Source organism: Marmota flaviventris, chromosome X, assembly GCF_047511675.1.
Source record: "Marmota flaviventris isolate mMarFla1 chromosome X, mMarFla1.hap1, whole genome shotgun sequence".
NCBI lineage: Eukaryota > Metazoa > Chordata > Mammalia > Rodentia > Sciuridae > Marmota > Marmota flaviventris.
In genome coordinates this window covers 8,877,851-8,889,888 of record NC_092518.1, presented here as the reverse complement: position 1 = coordinate 8,889,888, position 12,038 = coordinate 8,877,851, and positions in this window count along the sequence as shown.

Genomic DNA, 12,038 nt, shown 5'->3' with positions numbered 1-12,038 from the left:
AGTGTTCTGAGGACCTTGATATATTGTTGCAACAACTACATAAGATAAAAATGAAAAAGAAGAAAAAGGAGACACAAGGCGCGCATGCCTACTGTAAGAAGGGGGAGGGATCTAATATTGGTCAACAGAATTCTGAGGAGGAGGAGGTTGAAAATTTAGAAGAAGATATGATGCCTGTTGCCCCACCCCCGTATGTGGGGGGGAGCCAAGGTTCCGGGAGGTCTTTTCATGCGCAAGTTTGGAGGACAGTTAATACAGATATGGGACTTGCGTACCCGGTGTTTCAGGACAATAATAGGGGAAGATATCATGAGCCTTTAGACTTTAAGATAGTTAAAACCTTGGCAGAATCCGTCCGCACTTATGGCATAGATGCCGCTTTCACTCTCACTCAGGTGGAGGGACTTACTAGATTTTGTATGACTCCCTCAGATTGGGCTAGTCTAGTCCGCGCTTGTGTTTCCCCAGGGAAATATTAGGAGTCCAAAGTTGGCTGTTTAATGTTTCTGGCATTACCCAAGACTCGGAGCGAGGTAGGAGGCTTAAAATTTTTGCAAATAATTCACAATTATCTAATGCTACATTACCCTCCGCAGCAGTCTGTCTCCAATCTCCGTTCCTGTTTCTTTTGGCTAATGTTACATTACAGGGGATGCTTAATTGTTCTAATGTTACTTGCTACTTGTCTGAGTGTTGGAATGGCTCCTGGACTATGGCAGTGATTATGAAAATTCCAACCTTTGTCCCGATCCCGGTTACTGCAGATCCAGAATCCTTTCCTATTGTTGAATTGATTAGAACCCGTAGAGATTTTGGAATTACGGCAGCTATAGTGACAGCTGTGGCGGTATCTGCTGCTGCAGCAGCTACAGCTGGAGTAGCCATGGCCAGCCAAGTACAAACTGCTGCCACTATTAATCAGGTTATTCAACAAACATCCACCGTACTTGAATCCCAAAGTAAAATTAATCAACACATTTTATCTGGGATTTTGGCTGCTAATCAAAGGATAGATCTGCTTCAAGCTCAAGTTGAGGAGTTGTCTGATCTAGTACATTTGGGTTGTGTCGACCAACGTGCACATTTATGCATAACCTCTGTCAGATTTAATGATTCCAGGAATGCCTCCCGCATCATTGGCGAATATTTGGCCGGAAATTGGTCCATGGCAGCGGAAGACATGATCCAGTCTCAACTAACCCAGATAGCTGTTTTGAACAGTACCCGTGTCGATCCCGTGACTTTGGGTCGATTCACCGATTGGATATCTTCTGCTTTTTCCTTCTTCAAAGAGTGGGTGGGGGTAGGCATTTTTGGGGCAATGTGTTGCTTCGGTGTTGTACTTTGTTTGTGGCTTCTCTGTCGCCTTAAAACTCGCCATGCGCAAGAGAAAGCTATGATTGTACAGGCTCTTGCGGCCTTAGAAAATGGCATTTCTCCACAAATCTGGCTTGCACATCTTAAACAGTGATTTCTGGGCATGGCCATTGCACCCCAAGTTAGTTTCACATTGCACTGGGATTGGCATGCCCTCTTCTTTATGCTCTCCCAGTGCTGGATAGCCTTTGCACTCTGCAGGTCTTGTTACCATTGCACGCAGATGGGTTTCAGGACTGGTCTTTCTTCTCGGCTACAGACTCTTTACCTTCCTCTGGGGCTTAGGGATTGTGTTGCCAACTTAAATTTTGTCATCATTACCAGGCTACCTGTGTTATCCTACTTCTCACCGTCATCATGATGCAGGATGCGAGGCAAGGCACTGCACTTGAGTGATCCTTGACGTGGACCTCAAGGAGAGCATGTCCTATTGCATGCGGGTTAGACGCGTTCACGCCCCGCCCTACGAAAAAAGGCGTCGGCTGATATGGGATCAGGTCTGGGGAAGGCGCCTCCTTAGGACTGAAACATACATTGCAGCCACTTCTGCACAGTGGGATAGGACCTCTACTTTCGCCTGCATTGTTTTATAAAACAGAAGGGGGAACTGTGGTGAGCCGTTCCTATAGACCGTGGCCGCCATTAGAAGATGGCGCCGGCTTCCACTGTGGCCTGTGATAAACAACTCCTTTTTTGGAGAGTTGGCACGTAATCCCTTATCACCCTATGAGAAAGCTCCACGTGGCAGCTTTGCATTGGGGCTTGAGATGCTTTATTAAGGCTGGGAGGGGCATCCAAGAGGGAGAAGAAGAAATATCAAGGGCCTGAATAAACTGCTGAAAGAAGATTCCTGAGTTGCGTCTTCCTTGCGGGCAAGGGGTCGCGACAATGTTCTTTGTGGGGAGTTTCTGAGGCATACTTTTTGCTTAAGTTTTTCCCATTGCCAATTACCTCTTTAGGGATAAGTGATAAACTCAAGGCCAATTTGCAAAAGGTCAAGGAAATGGGTTACAATGGGAGCAGCAGAAGTGAATGTATATTGGTAGAGGGTGATATTAACCTTGATTAGCTTAAAGATATGAAAGAGGTAAGTAACCAGGTGATCACAACTTGCTATTAAAATGAGTTATATAGAGATGAGGAGTCGGCATCCCCTGTGAATGAGATCTCTAAAGTAATAGTAATTTGAAAGAGGAGAAAATATGTGAATGGGAAAACAAAAGAAATATGAGTAGGACATTAATAGAATTCAGCAAAGGATGACAATCTGTGTATGGCATTAGGTGTGGTGTGGTTGAGGAAGCGGCTACAGCAAGAGGAAAGTAAATTTAAAAAGTGAGACGATTAAGAAAAGTCAATAATAAGTTAGAAATGAATGTGATAAGATGGCAAAGGAAGTGAGTCAAGTGAGAGAAGTTGAAGTCATCTTGTGCCTCACTGGTGCAGACACATACCATGAATACCAGATTTAGTTTTGTCATGAGACATCAAGGGTTTGGAGAAGACATGAGACTAGGGATGAAAATTACTGAGCCCTGAAAAAAAGTAATTTATAGATAAAGCTGTGCAATACTTCTTATCAGATGAATGATGAGTAGAGAACAGTGCAGTAAAAAAAATGGGAGCTTGAAATAAGTACTTCTACCCCATAAGAAAATCAGGTGGATTTATATCTATTATTCTTCTGTTCATATTACATATTTATTACAAATCAGCAAGAATGGGATTCCATAGTAAAGTTCAAATCCTGCTCCCTTGATTCTACTGAAGAAGAAGAAAGAAAGGAAAAAAGTGTTAGTAGAGATATTTGCTGCTGTTTTACCTTTCATCAGAGATTTAAGTGGCAGGGGAAGCATATATTGATATTGATTTTTTTTTTTTTACTGTGCATTTTAGGCTTGCTCTTATGTATTGAGTTCCTATTTGATTGATTTTTTTAAACTGTTTTAAATTTAAATTCACTTGTAATGGCCTCTGCTATTGCCAGGTACTGAGCTAGGAGGCTAGCCAACTAAAACATAGTCTCTGTCTCCAAGGACTTTATTTTAATTGGAGAATCAGGTAAGTAGTCAGATATTTAATATATGTGCCATAATGATGATGGCTAGAGGGATAATTACCAATCATTAAAGGGAAGCATTTGGGTACAAATATTTTACGCAAAAAGAATGTGAGGTGATGTGGTAGACTAACTGAAAAAAGGATCCCAATTCTCTACCTCTTTTTTAATCCACCTCTTTATAATGTGAGTTTACATCTTCTATCAAGCACTGGGGTCCAACTGCTTGAATCTAGGCTGATCTTGTGACTTGCTTTGGCTAATGGAATGCTACAGAAGAAATCCTATGTCCATTCCATACTTAAACATTGGGAGATATTGCATGCTTTTGCCCCCCTTTCTCTAAAGTTGCTACAGTCATGATAATAAGCCAGAGTTCACCTTTTGTGGGATGAGAGACCAGAGAAGGAGTGCTACATCATGCCAGATGAAGCCACACTAGATCATGCCAGAACAACCATCCCCCAACTGGCCTGCCAAATGAGCAAAAACAAATAACCTAGTTCAATGCAGCATATGAGTTTGGCCCATATCAGCATAATTGCTCAGCTGACCCATAGACTCATTGGAAGTAACAAATGAACAGTGTTAGAAGATACAAAGTTTTGTAATGATTTCTTATAAGTAACACAGAAGACCTAGAAGTATAAGAGTAGGGCACATTTCAAAAACTGGAAGTGACTTAAGAGGTATGAAAAATGGAGTATGAAGTGAAAAGGGATAAAAAGTTAGGTTGTTCAGTCAATTAAGAATAAGATCCTTTAGCATTATAAGCTATTAAATGGTAGGGAACTATCTAGGGATCTGAAGAAGACACATGATTCAACTTCATTTTAGACAGATTATTGTATGTGAAGGTTAATGGCTAGAAAGAAGGAGTCCTGTAAAGTTGCTTTTGTAGTGATCCAGGCAAGAGGTGATAATATTCTGAACTAGAACAGAACCATGAGATTGGGTAGAAATTTACAGTTTAGAAACATTATTTTGGAGATAGAATGAGTAAGACTTGGTGCTTTGTCAGAAGGGAGAAAAAAGTCTAGAGCTGATGCCTGGTATCTAATTGGAGCAAAGAAAAGGAAAAGAATGATGTTAAAATGGGTTGGAAGAGATGATGAGCATATTTTAGGAATTCCTAAGTTTGAGAGGCACAGTAAAGAGTTGGTTACTATAGATTTGAAGAGCAATGTGGGTTGTAATGGTCTTGGAAATTGGCAGCCTATAGTTGACACTTGAAGCCACTTAAACATTTTCTGAGCACCTGATGCATGTCATGTGCTATATTACATGCCAAGCTGATGTGAAAGTTGTCAATAAAGACCAAGCAATGTAAATAGTGGAGAAAATATAACATTGGTCAAATATAGTAAACCATATAACGTATATAGCAAAGAGACTTGTTCCAATCTGAGGAATCAAGGAACCTTGAGCTTATACTGAAATCAAAATTATGAGAAGCATTTCCAAGGCCACAGGTAAAGGATGGGATAGGAAAATACAAAAGTAGGAGTAGAAGTATGCCTACTTTAAAGGCCTTTAAAGTCAACGTGTGATGGTCACAAAGATGAAAAGAAAACTGGTATGAGATACATATATAGAGAGGAGTGTATAGATATGGAAATTTAGAAGGTATTTGAGAGGCAAAACTGACAAAACAATAGATGACTGAACAGAGAGAACTTCAAAGACTTAGAGGAAGGTGGAGGCACAATATGGCAGGAGCCTGGGTTCCTGAATCAGTACCTGGAGAAGACACTCCCAGGAGAGAGAGATAAGTGATGATATACATTTTGATATCTTATGCAAGTGAAACATTAACTTTTATTATGCTATATTACTAAAATTTGGGGATGGTTTGTTATAGCAATTAACTTATCCATATATTCAACTTTACAAATGATTGTTTCCCTAATAGTGCTGAACGATCCTGGGCAGGATTGCTGAGAACTGAAAACTACATTCTCTGTACTAGGTACTTGAATGGGATGGCCCAAAGGGCATAAGAATGAAAGGAGTAGTGAATAAACAATTGGATTCATGAGTGTTCATTGAATAATGAGTACATAACTAATTAGGAGTCCCATTTGGAGGCAGAGGGCCTGAGAGATTTTAAGAGCATGTTTGGTATTTCACAAACATAAAATGAATTCTTGTCATCCGGAAGACATTAGGGGAAGTGCTCCCAACCCATCTAAACTACATTTATAGAAGACAATATTGGATCCCATCCAACCACAATCTCTGAGGGGTCTGGACCTGCATAACCATAAAAATCTCCCTTCAGAGAATCCAAAAGGGAGAGGCCTTTCCTGAAGCTGCCTTATTGTCACTTTGTGTAGGAAGATCACCCATCTGCTTGTAGGGGAGAGCTACTGTTCAATGCTCAGGGCACTGAATCCTCTGATCCTGAAGGACGTCAGCATATGGGACACTCCTATTGACCAACATAAACACTCAGAGTGAGGATGACAGAACAAATGACTTAGAGAACCTAAACTGTATGTTGGAACCCTGAAGGGTCTATTACTTCATGGGTCCTTCTCTGTCATAACTTGCATACTCTGAGGAAACTGTCAGCCATGAGATGCCCAGTCTCTCTCCTGGCCTTCAAACTCCAGGATGCCAACAGACCAATGAGGCAGTTGAGCTTCCCTTGCTTCTTCCTGCAAGGTGTGATTTTTCTCATAGTAGATCATGATTGTCACTTCCATTTAACAACAATATCCTTCTGGTTTTTCTGTAACAGAGACTCCTGGTTGGGTCAGATTTCAAAGACTGATACTCCAGAGTATGGAACTAGAACATAACCCCTGCATGTATGTGCACATGCATGCACACACCACATTAAAAAACTTGGGGACTGAAAGAGGGTATATTTAACCCTAACTGCAAATGAGTTAGATTATATATAGCTGAGTTCAACACATTAGGGAGGCCCCAAAGAAGAATGGATTGCAAGGAGGGCTGACCAATCCCAAGTAAATGAAATTATGAGGATAAAGATGAACCCCAGAACACCCAGCCACACTCAGGAACATGGCTTGAGGATAATGGGGAAAGAGTAATGTAAGCCTTTAAGGGAACTCACCCAGGAAAGCAGAAGGACCATGGGTATAAGTGGGGCCTTCTGGTTCCTGAAACTGACACTTTAGGTCCTAATCAGCTTCAGTGAGGTGCTGCCCCAAACCAAAGCCACCTCTTCACCTTGAGTACTGACATTAAACGTACCATAGGAATGAGGTTTTGGAACAGCAGCTGCAAATCTGTCTCATGGGAGCAGTAGTGACACACCTCTGCAGGGCTTTCAGGGCCAACAGGGTCATGGAAAGTTCCAGACAAACAGCAAATCTCCAGCTCAGCAACACAGAGGTGACAGAGGCAGCTTCAGCTGGTGTAATAACAGCATCACACAGCTCTCCTAAGAGATTTAGGGCCCATATTCTGAGGCCACTTTTATCTAGCAGCCACAACAAACCAAGACCAAACCTGACAAATGGGCACCTGAAAGACAGCTCTGAGAACCCCCAAAGTGCCTGGGAGGGGAAAATTTGCAAGGCACTAACACTCTGTATAAGTTGATGGAAGCTGAGAGCTAAAGGAAATCAGGTAGTAATATTAATAGAACTATATCTGTATTCAATAATAGAACCATAGTTGTGCTTACAAGTTGGTAGAGATGGGAACATTTAGGTAGATTTATAGCCACAAACAAGGCTAAACTCCTTTGATTGCTGCATCCTCAGACGAGAGCTCATGATTAACAGTTTCTCCTGCAACCACAGCACTGATCCAAAAGGTTTAAATTTATTTGGAAGAGGTCTTATAGTTTATGTACCTCTTGCTGCCTTCAGAAAAAAAGATTCCAGAATATTCTAATGAGGGTCTAGAAAAAAAAGGCAGCTTCAACTTTTGAGGTGAATGCAGACATTTAATTCTCTGTTAGGTACAGCTCAGTTTTATTAAATTGAAAACAATTTGAAGGAAAACTCAATAAAATTGGAATCCTACTTAAATTAGTGAACAATGCTTATTACTCATCACCAGATATTCAGCTCCCAGATAATGAGCTGGTTTCAGGAGGAGAGACATTTAACAAAGCTATACAGCAGCAAAATTAGAAAAGGTGTAAGATGTATCAAAATAAATCTTATAATAATATATTTATTATATTAAAATATTTGTAGGAAAGAAACCCTATTGCATCTCTTCTACTAAAACAGCAAAGTAATTGAAGTTCTATGTCAGAAGGAGGCAAGCTTTCTCTCTGTGAAGGGTAGTTAGAAAATAATTTAGAGTTTGTGGTCTATATAGTCTGTCATAAATACTCCATTCTATAAAGGTAGCACACAAAGTGGTCATAGACAAAATGTAAATGAATAAATGTGGTTGTAGTCCAGTAAAACTGTATGGACACTGAAATTTGAATATCATATAATTTTCATGTGTAAAAATATTTTTGCAGCACTGGGAGTCAAATCCAGGACCAGGTCACACGTGCTAGGCAAGCACTCTACCACTGAGCTATACTCCCAACCCAAATATTCTTTTTTCACCAGTAAATACAAAAATCATCCTCAGCTTATGGACCACACAAACAGATGACAATTCAAATTAGGCCTGTAGGCTAACAGTTTGTTGAGCTCAGTCCTAAGTGGCAGACTTTGTGTGTTTATGGTGCTGAGGATAAAAATCCAGGCCTCTTACATGTTAGCAAAGTAGGTGCTGTGCCACTGAGTTTTTCCTTACCACCCTTGGCTTATGTGGCTGACTTTTGAAGAACTGTTGCTGGTAATCTCCAATTAAAAATTTTTACATGTTCTCAGTCAACCAATGTAGGTGGCACTCTATTTTCACCAGTCTGTTTTAATGCCAATTTCAAAATATAATTTGAAAACCAGATGATGAACCATGTTTTTCTTCTAAACTTCATCTCATCTGTCTTTCACCTTCCGCCCCCAGAGCTCTTGGGTTTACTTTACTTACAAACTCTACCACCTTCCTAACAACCCAGTTACCTCCCAGATGTCTTTATCAGATGCTCTGCATTATGCATTAAATTGCAATCAATAGTATTGGCTGACAGAGCCATTCTGAGCTATAGAGAGTGAAAGAAATTATACTTTGCTTTGGAAGAGTTAATCTATTCAGAGTAATTGGGCTTTCCCAATAAGAACACCAGCTCTTTCTAGCTCTTTGTTGGTCAACTCTTCTCCTTTGGTCATTTGGTGTGCAGGCCAACATAGGTTATGAGAACAACAATTAATTTATGGAGCAGAAAACATAACTTTCATTTCATTTTCCCAGAGAAATCTAGATATGATTTCTACAAAATGAATCATTTTCACTAAAATACTTGAGTGACCTTGCCTTGCAAGAGAAAAGGTATGCATATTTTCTTTCTCTCTCTCTCTCTCTCTCTCTCTCTCTCTCTCCCCCCCCCTCCATGTGTGTGTGTAACACATATGAAGAATTCACATCCTCACCAACACTTATTGTTGTTTGTATTCTTAATAGCTGCCATTCTGACTGGAGTGAGATGAAATCTTAGAGTAGTTTTGATTTGCATTTCTCTAATTGCTAGAAATGTTGAACATTTTTTCATATATTTGTTGATTGGTTGTATATCATCTTCTGAGAAGTATCTGTTCAGTTCCTTGGCCCATGTACTGATTGGGTTTTTTTGTTTGTTTGGTTTTTGGTGTTAAGATTTTTGAGTTCTTTACATATTCTAGAGATTAGTACTCTATCTGAAATGTGTGGTAAGAATTTGCTTCCATTCTTTATTCACCTCACTGATTATTTGGCTGAGAAGAAGCTTTCCAGTTTGAATCCATCCCATTTATTGATTCTTGATTTTTATTGTGCTATAGGAGTCTTGTTAAGGAAGTCGGGGCCTAATCCAACATGATGGAGATTTGGGACTACTTTTTCTTCTATTTGGCACAGGGTCTCTTGTTTAATTCCTAGGTCCTTGATCCATTTTGAGTTGAGTTTTGTGCATGTTGAGATATAGAGGCTTAATTTCATTTTGTTGCATACAGATTTCCAGTTTTCCCAGAAAAAATTGCGAAGAGGCTATCTTTTCTCCAATATGTTTTTGGTGCCTTTATCTAGTATGAGATAACTGTATTTATGTGGGTTTGTCTCTGCATCCTCTGTTCTATACCATTGGTCTTACAAGTCTATTTTTGTGCCAATACCATACTGTTTTTATTACTATTGCTCTGTAGTATAGTTTAAGTTCTGGTATAGTGATGCCACCTGCTTCATTCTTCTTGCTAAGGATTGCTTTGGCTATTCTGGGTCTCTTATTTTTCCAGATAATTTTCATGATTTCTTTTTCTGAAAGGCACATTTGTACATTGCTGGTGGGACTGCAAATTGGTACAGCCAATATGGAAAGCAGTATGGAAATTCCTTGTAAAACTGGGAATGGAACCACCATTTGACCCAGATATCCCTCTCCTCGGTGTATACCCAAAGGACTTAAAATCAGCATACTACATGGACACAGCCATATCAATGTTTATAGCAGCAGCACAATTCACAATAGCTAAACTGTGGAACCAACCTAGATGTCCTTCAGTGGATGAATGGATAAAGAAACTGTGGTATATATACACAATGGAATATTACTCAGCAATAAAAGAGAATAAAATTATGGCATTTATAGGTAAATGAACAGAGGTGGAGAATATTATGCTAAGTGAAGTTGGCTAATCCCAAAAAAACAAATGCTGAATGTTTTCTCTGATATGTGGATGCTAATCCATAATGGGAATGGCAGGGAGCATGGGAGGAATAGAGGAACTTTAGATAGGGCAAAGGGGAGGCAGGGAGAGGGAGAGGGCATGGGGGAAGGAAGATGGTGGAATGAGATGGATGTCATTACCTTAAGTACATGTATGAAGACACAAATAGTCTGTACTTTGTGTACAACCAGAGACAAGAAAAATTGTGCTCTATATGTGTAATATGAATTGAATTGCATTCTGTCATGTATAACAAATTAGAATAAACAAATATCTTTTTTTAAAAAGTGAATCCAATGAAGAAAAACTTACTACTATGACATTCATGAAAAGTGCTTCTCTTACATCAAGGTCTGAGCTTGACTACTCCTATTCCCAATTGCATGTTTATAATTCCTGGGAATGTATCTTCCTGATTTATTTATAATTCTAAATTTATTCAGTGTCTACTGTGTACTTGGATAACTTAGGGGTTCATCAGCAAACAAAATAGACAAAGATCCCTTTCCTTGGGTTGTTTACATTCTACTTGGGAAAAAGACTAAAAGATACATAGTTAAGTCATTTGGGTAGTGTGTTCGTTTTTTGCATTGTGAAAAATGCCTGGCATAAACAACTTAAAGAGGAAAGATTTATTTTGGTTCATTTGTAGAGGTTTCAATCTATGGCTGGATGGCTCCATTGCTTTGGGCCTGAGGTGAGATAGAATCATATGGTGGAAGAAAATTGCTGAATTCATGGTAGCCAGGAAGGGGGGAGGTCAGGAAGGAGAGGGAGGAGGAAAAGGCAGGGAGGGGAAACATACATTCTCCAAGAGCACATCCTCAGTAACCTACTTCCTCTAAACATGCCCCATCTGTCTAGAGTTTGTACTACCTTCCAGAAGATTAATCTATTGGTGAGGTCAGAGTGCTCATGAACCAATCACATTCCAAAAGCTTCACCTCTGAACATTGCTGCATTGGGGAACAAACGTTCAACATATGAGCCTTTGAGAGACATTCCAGATCCAATCCATAACAGGTAGTATGTTTAAAAATCATAAGTGCTGTCGAATAAAGAATTAAGGGGATCAAAAGTTCTGACATTGGAGTTTCTAATTTAAATAGGGTAAGCAGAGTAGGCTCTGATTATTGAGAAGTTTACATTTGAGCAAAGGTTTCAAAGAGGTAAAGGAGTTTGCCATGTTGATAACTACTGAAAAAACATTCAGGCACAGGAAACAGCTAATGCAAATGTCCTGGGGTAGCAATATGCATGTTTATCCTTTGTGAAACATTCCTGAATTAGAAAAGTTTAACCTAAAGAGTTTACCTTCTGTGAAATTACTGATATATCTAGACCTATCCACAAATAAAATAATTAAAACTGACTCTTTGGCTATGCCCATTTACCTCATTTTCTAATTGGGTAACACCTTAGAAAAGGATTCTGGTTCCAATTTTAATTGACTCCCTCAAATTCTCTTATTCTGAGATGATAGGTACATAATGAAGAAGACCTGTTAATTAGAGGTTTAAATTCTAATTCACCCTATGAAAAGGCATGTGACTTTGAGCAAGATTGACTCAGTTATCTCAACTGTAAAGCAGAAAATAATACCTCAATTATAGGGAATTTATTAAGATAAATAGAAGATTAAGCAGAATAGTGCATGGAAAACACCTGGCACAAGGTCAGCCACATGCACCATTATTAGGTATTATTTTTGTCTATCTTGAAAAAATAACCTTGACATTATATACAGAATTTCAAGCAAGGAATTTCATTGCCCAAGATCTTGCTTTTGCATTTGTCCAAATAAATTTATCTCAAGTGGAATAAAATATTTATAGAGGGCAGATGAGGCATCC